At 45.4% G+C, this 6,619-nt stretch overlaps 1 pseudogene across 1 annotated transcript; it reads right to left on the reverse strand.

The window, feature by feature from the left end:
• Positions 1 to 6,357: 6,357 nt before the first annotated feature.
• LOC308438352 (splicing factor 3B subunit 5-like) lies at positions 6,358 to 6,619 on the reverse strand (annotated as a pseudogene). Its single transcript has one exon. The product of its transcript is annotated as a splicing factor 3B subunit 5-like (transcript).

Below are 6,619 nucleotides of genomic sequence, written 5' to 3' on the forward strand. Positions count from 1 at the left end.
TTGGGACCAGAAGCTTCATTTGGTAAAAAAAAAAACAACAACAACAAAAAAAAAAACATGGCTGATTGAGGCAGAGAGAATTTTACTATACATCATTTGTCCATGAGTTACAAGGCCCCCAGGTCACATGCTTTTCATACCTGGGAGGCTTATTGTGAGTAGGTTGCCTCCAGGGAAGATTGTCCCTTGAATCTGCTTTCAGAATGTTATGTTTTAAAGCCAGTATGCACCTCTGTCCTTCAGCTCCCGAGTTTAACCTCTCAGCAAGTCTCACGCCGCTCACGTAACCTCCATTGGCATAGCTCTCATCCAAACTATCAGCTTCCCTCAGATAGAGGCCACCAATTTGTTTGGGAAGGACCCAGATGGTGACTTCAGCAATGAAGGGCAAATGGTCATCCAGACAAGTGTTCAGCTCGGCCTTTGCATCACAAAAGCATCCATATGGCACATAAACAGATAGGTCAGGCTGAGGTCCAGTACACTGCTGCTCAACTGCTCATCCGGAACTCACCGCTCACCAATCACTGATGCAGACCTTTGGGTCAGTTGGCTGACCCCTGTCCTAGGTGACTCCAGTCAGCTTCAAAACCCTTCGGCCACTGTTTCTGCTCTTTGGGTCTTTACAACACCATCAGAATCCTCTCTTCACAGCTGAAACTTTGAACATCTGCTTGTGACTTTGTCCTGATCTCAGGTCTAGAACTCTTACCACTGAAGCGGAAATGTAAGGGTTCTTTAGAAAGCCAGTTGTGTTTTGCTGGGGCAAACGTGTGAAGGAGTGTTTTCCTGAGGTGGACACAGGTGAAAGGATGTTTTGCTAAGCAAGCATGGGAAAGGACTCGTAATGGAGGATCCTCTGCTAACAATACATATGTATTGATCTACCTTACATTGCATAGTTGAGCTCCATTTGTTGGGACTCTGTAGAGAGAAACGCACCAGAAAAGCTCCTGGTGGTGTGCTGGCAGCTTCTTGCTGCTTCGGAGGACTTGAGGCCATTGGCAGAGTGATGTCAGCTGAGACAGACTCGTGCTGAGGCAGGACCTGTGGAAGACAGTGATGTTTGGAGAGTATAAGTAGGACCCAATAGACTTTGAGAGGGTCTTGCTGGTACAGTTAGCCCGGCAACTCTTCTTGGCCTTCTGTCTTTGCGGATCTTTGCTTCGTTGAGGGAGGCATGGCAGAGAACTTCTCTTGGTCCTGGTAGCTCCTACTGACTCGTGCTGATTTAGCTGAGGCCTGGCTGTCCCTGCTGGGTAGTGTCACTGCTGTGGATTTCTGTTTGCTATCCTGACTCTACCAAACTGGACGGCTGGTGCCTCCATGAAGTGTTTGCAAGTGGATCGAGCTGCGTCTGCTGCTGCTGACCTGTGAACTGAACTGCCGATTTCCTGACAACACAGATGGGAGTTGCTCCAAAGAACCTTTCTAAACAGGTCCACTTGCCCCATATCCTTTCTTTTCCACTACCTCTGGTGGGTGGCGGGCTAGAAGGAGGGTTAAAGAGTTTAAGAACCATCATTAAAAGTAGGCTTTGGAAAACAAACAAGTTACATACTGTGTCAGAATGCTTTGTGTTCTTCAAGTGTGCTGTGGTCACCGCCTCCTGTCACCCCTTAGTCTTTGTATGTCACTTTGGGGACTCCTTTCCCTTGCTAAAATGTTCTTTCCAACTTTTGATACTAATTCTTCTTTTTACTTGATTCTCATACAGGACTTTGGGGCTGGGGGATAACTCAGTCAGAAAAGTGTTTCCCAGAAGTCCAATGCCCAGGTGTAGTGTCGTGAGCCTGTGGTCATACCTCTGGGAAGGCAGAGACAAGGATCCCTGGGGATCTCTGGCCAGCCAGTCTAGTATCATAGTGAGCTCCTGGTCTTACTGAGAAACCCCATCTCAGGAAACAGCTCCTAAAGAGAGTGCCCTGAGTTGACCTGTGACCTCCCAACAACAGGGAAGGCTTTCTTTGGATTGTCTTTGTTCCGTTGTTGTAATTTTGTGATTACTTGTTTAGTGTTTATCCCATGCAACAGTAAGCTCCAAGAATTGAGAGGCTGATATCTCTGAGATCCCACAAGGCACACAGTATCTACATTGGCAAAACAGCTGATCACAGATAGCCCAACTTGAACGCAACAGTCAAGCCAAATAGAGATCTTTTTATCACACCAGAAAAGGCTGAAAATGGGTGGTGTAGTATCTCCACAGAGGCTGCGGAGCCCCAAGGAGCTTGCTCTTTTCTACTTTGTATCCTTATAGTTGTCACGTGGTAACCTTGGTTTCAGGAATTGCACCTGTGGTCTGGGCAGCTCAGCAATACCGCCAGATGCCCAGGAGCTTCGAAAGAAGCAGGTCAAACCCAGCAATGTCAAACCCAGAAACGTTCCCTTTCTATTTTACCATGTACACCTGATAACTTGTACTTCCAAGTGAACAGGGCAGGGTGGGGGTGAAGGGGCAGTTAACTAGTTACAGATCACTCTAGGGTCTTGAAAGAGAAGAGATTATTTCTGTATGAAGTAAGAGAAAAATTAGCATTAAGTATCTCTTGTGGTGAGCAGGTTGTCTACATATTTTCTGAGTAACTAAATGAAATCCTCAAAACTAATATTTGGCCCAAACACTTCTAATTCAGAAAGAGACTGCATCATTGTAGCATGTGCGTATATAACAAACCTCTTGTTTGTTTGAGACAGGGTTTCCCTGCATAGCTCTTGCCATCCTGGAACTAGCTTCGTAGATCAGGCTGGCCTTGAACTCAGAGATTCACCTGCCTCTGCCTCCCAAGTGTTGGAATTAATGCCCAGCCTTAAAATTTTTTAATTATTTGTTAAATTTAAATTTTATGTGTATATGTGTTGACCTGTATGTTTGCCTGTTCACAACCACCTGTGTTCCTGGTGCACTCAGAGGCCAGAAGAGGGCGTTTAATCCCCTGAAAATGGAGTAAGTGTGGTTGTGAGCCACATGTGGGTTCTGGGACCTGAACCCTGGTCCTCTGCAAGAGCACCTGGTGCCCTTGACTGGTGACTCACCTCTCCGTCCCATTTCCTACTTTTAGCAAGCATTGTTCTTGTGGTTAATTTTTGGCCTTCACTTACAAAACCTATTTTTAATGCTCAAGGGTGAGCAGAGTCCAGACTTGCTATAATGCCTGCTGACTGTGGTTTCTGCTTCTGCAGCCCTTCTCCAGCGAGGCTGTGCCTGAATGGCTTTGTGAATGTGTGCATCTCAACCCAACATTATTCTCTCTTGAAATACCTTATTACAAAATTATAATATATAAATATTTTAGCAGTAATAACATGGGTAATCATCCTTAATGGCCCTATCTGCCTATAGGCTTCTGGTTTAGGATACAGTATTGCTTCAGGCGACATTATGAACATGATTTTTATGTTGCCCTGCTGTGAGCATCTTCAAGTCAACAGCAGAAGAGATGCACTTCTCTTATTTAATTTTTTAATAGCTCCCTAACCTACGTTGGGAAGACTCACTCTATGAAGTTCAGAGAGGGAGCACAGCCTTAACAGCAAAACCATCCTATCCTCTGCTATTTTTCTTCTAGTATAAGCTTTTTTCCCCCCAGCTTCGATTTCACTTAGGGAAGTGAAAATTGGATTTTTTTTTCTGAAGTATTAAAGAATCGGAATGAAGATGTGCTTTAAGATGGAGGTACAGTGTTAATAATTTACAGTGCTCAGTGGCACTCGGAGACTGCACGTGGCAGGGTTGAGCCTGAGATGCGTGGTTTCCTGGCCTCTTCTCTGGTCTGCTTTTCCAAACTTCTTGGGGAACCACTTCTTCAAAGTGTGAAGGTTGAAGATTGTCAAGAGCCAGGTCAGAAACTGGACTTCTCTTAAAACTTCAGACCACTCCTGTGGCTGAGGTCCATTACTTCCTGCCAGTAAAGATGGAGATTCAGAAACGTCCGTGCCTCCTTCTGAGACCCAATCCTGAGCCATTTTGGTTCTGAGAGCTGCGCTACATCTCTCGAACAGACTCTTCTCTTGATATAATTGCTATGACATGCCATTGTAATTCACACCCTCACTCTCTCTGCTGCAGAGTTCTGCAGATCCATGGAGGACACCAGTGCCTGGCCTTCTCTGATTCACCAGCAGATCCCTTTGGCTTTGTGTGGAGTGGAAATTTGTTGTACACGTTTAAAGCTACAGGTAGCCATATGACGTGGTTCTCGAGCCATGGTTCTCAACCTTCCCAACGCTATGGCTCTCTGATACAGTTCCTCATGCTGAGGTGATCCCTGTAATTTATCATAATTATTAAATTATAATAAAGGAATGACCATCCCATGCTAGCGCCCGCTATTCTCTGGCCCCAGTGATCTCACTGCCTCCATGGCTAGCCCCATGCAGAGACCGCCATCTCATGGTTCTTTCTGCGGACTCTGCTCACATTCCCAGCATCCACCCCTGTGGATTCCCAGTAACCCAGTTAAAAAAACATCTAGAGGCTTGTAATATTTACCAATCAGATTTTGTATCAGTAAATTCTCACCCCACACAATGAACTCAGAGTCAATTGATAGAAAGTGCCCACCTAGATAAGACAAACTGCTCTGTAATTATCCATCCCTTATAAGATATTCATAGCTACTGGTGACTATTTAAAGCCACACAGATCTGGGTTGCCCTTCTCTTCCTCCATCTTACCCCCCCATATCTCCCACTTCTTAAAAACTTTCAACCCGCCCTCCTTTTCTACTGTCCAATCACAGGCTCTAGCATTGTCTTTCTCACCTGCTTACAGACAGCAATCTACAGACCCCAACTGTAGAATTATTTTCATTGCTACTTCTTAACTGTATTCTTGCTACTGTTATGAATCATAACATAACTATCTGACATTTCTGATGGTCTTACGTGAGCCATGTGAAGGGGTTATTCAACCACCAAGGGTCGAGACTCACAGGTTAAGAACCACTGTTCCACAGAATGGTCTTTAAAGGAAATTCTGGTAGAATTGCTTCCTAACCCTACAGCGCCTTCCTTCCTTCATTTCCTTTTGCCTATGTGGGATGAAGGTGTAACTCCTCAGAGGGAATAGGTGTAAACTGAATTTGTGTTAGCATCACAGCCATCTCCTGGTTTTCTTGGCTAGCCTCCTGGTAATTTTGGTAGAGTTGCCAGACTTGGGTTTGGGTTTTTTTTTTTTTTTTTTTTTTTTTTTTTTTTTTTTTTCATTCATGAGTACTATACATGTTCCTAACTGATATAATTTTTTAAATTCGGTGTCTTATAAAACAATGTCTGCTGCAAAGTAATTATTGAAGCATACTTACTAAGTGAATAAGTCACGAGTGACGTTAACAAGTATTTCTGTGCATGCTTTCTAAGTCACTTCCATCGACAGGAAAACTGGTCCGAAACTGTATTTGCAGCTCCATGTCAAGATACTTCATCACTCTGGTATACCTAACTTCCCCAAGACGCCCCCCCCCAGAAGTCCTGCTTTGCAGAGCTCCACCCCCTTCCCACTTGTCTGGGGGACCTTTTCTTACAGCCGTGCAAAGACGTCGCGTATTTCTGACACTCAATTCACCTCCCTACAAGGGGATTATGGGAAGGAGTCCTTACCCCAGAGAGTAAGTACTGTTGGTTAGGAATTTTTGAAAAGATGGTAGTCGGTACTGTCTAAGTAGACAACAGGGAGGCAGAGGAAAGAGCAAAGGGATGGTTGTTAGACTCCCTCAACTCTGCGTCCCCTGCAACCACACTCACATCTGTGGAGCACTTTGCCAGTGTTGGTAACTTCTGTGAGCATCGGTCGTACCGCCTGCTAAGTAGAGAGACTATGAAGCACCCATCTTTCAGATTATGGGAGCTCAGAAGAGGCAAGACATGAAGCTGCTTTGTAACTGAGGTGGCAGGCGGGTGAATGCTCTAAATGAACCTATTAGATTAGATCTGATATGATTAGCACAGTCAAAGGAGAGTCATGAGAACACTTAAGTGTTTTCTCTGTGTCCTTCCTTGGTTTCTTTGGTCTCTTGGGATATTCTTTCTTAAAGAACAAATCCTAAATTATATATATATATATATATATTATATATTATATATATTAAATAAAGAAAAGCAAGAAGACATCAACTATTGAAAAGCAGACTCAGAATGCGCCATCCCTCCCGTGCAGTCTGCTCCCTCGCTTGCCGATTCTGAGATCACGATCCTGGACAGTTCCCAGAGGACCCGGCAGTCTCTCCATGACTTGTTCAGAATCGTCCTCAGGAAAGCAGGTCAGGCGAGACACCCAACACTTAGAACGGTGCAGAAGCAGGAGTAAGGAGCATCGGTCCACAGCTGGCAGATGGGGAAGACCGGGAAGCGCTCGCCTCAGTTCACCTCGGGCTTGTCCGTCCGGCAGGTCCGCTGGGCATTTTCTCCATCACGTTGAAGCGCATGCGCGCGCGCTTTGCTCTCATTCTCAGCAATGGCGAAGTAGGTTGAGGAGGTCGAAGTGACCCATGTAGGAGCAGTAGGAATCCCGGTGCTAGTTCACAAGCCATTCCCACTTGGTGGTGTCGGCGTGGCCCGTGCCAAAGTACTTGGACTGCAGATGCTCCAGCTGGCTGTGGATGGTGTACTGGTCCGTCAT

Source organism: Micromys minutus, assembly GCF_963924665.1.
Source record: "Micromys minutus genome assembly, chromosome: 27".
NCBI classification, from domain to species: Eukaryota; Metazoa; Chordata; class Mammalia; order Rodentia; family Muridae; genus Micromys; species Micromys minutus.